Source organism: Trichechus manatus, unplaced genomic scaffold, assembly GCF_000243295.1.
Source record: "Trichechus manatus latirostris isolate Lorelei unplaced genomic scaffold, TriManLat1.0 scaffold00112, whole genome shotgun sequence".
Taxonomy (NCBI): Eukaryota; Metazoa; Chordata; class Mammalia; order Sirenia; family Trichechidae; genus Trichechus; species Trichechus manatus.
The window spans coordinates 3,997,138-3,998,149 of record NW_004444048.1 but is presented as its reverse complement, the minus strand read 5'-3'; positions in this window follow the sequence as shown (position 1 = coordinate 3,998,149).

Sequence of the window (1,012 nt, the reverse complement as noted above, 5' to 3'; positions counted from 1 at the left end):
GGTTGTATGTAAGTTGGAATTTCGTAACCCAGGGACTGCCTCTATATAATATGGTGTTCACTCAATGTCCAAATCATATAACATCCTATTTCACAGAACATATAGTAGACGTTAAGTGACACATGACTGTAATGAGAATGTTGAAACATTTCAAATACGTAACCAATGTCACTGAATAATATGTATATAAATTGTCAAATTGGAACCTAATTTGCTGTGTAAGCGTTCAGCAAAAACACAATAAAATATTATATTTAAAAAAAAAAAAACTCCCATGGCTCTCAGGATGAAAAACTCCTTACCCTGGCAACCAAGGCCCTTCATGATCTGACTCCTACCTACCTTCTCTTAGCACTCCCTGGCCTTTCACTGTCTGGTCACAGCCCCACAGCCTCTTTATCCTCGTCTTCTAGCCTGTGTCATATAGCCCTTCCTGGTTTAAATTTCTTCCTCCAGGAAGTCTTCTCTGATACCCTAGGTTGGTAAGGTGCTCCTCTGTGTTCTCATGGCACCCTACCCTTACCCGTTTAACGGTGCCTAACATTAACGTGATGTCGTGAGGATGTCATCTCTTTCATCAGGCTCCTTGAGGTGCAGAGCAAATCTCATTAATTTCAGTATCAGCAGGATTAAGCCCAGTGTCTGGCCAACAATATGGGGTCACTAAATATTTATAGAAAGAATGAATGTGTCCAGCATGTGTATAGTCATTTTATAGCACTCAACTGGTCTTTCCTAAGGGAGACAGCACAAATATGTGGAGTGGACAGTGGGTGAAGAGTTAAGTGAACAGGAATTTGTACTTCTAGCTCCACCATTAATAAGATGGTGCAGGAGTGGATAACATTTTGTTCTGTTACATACAAGGTTGCTGTGAGCTGGGGCTGAATGGATGTCAACGAACATCCACCGCCACCATTAACAAAACATGACGTTAGATGATAGGATGGAAAATTAAAATTCAGAAAGTCCTTCAAACTAGGGCACAGAATAACTAATATTGAGAATTATT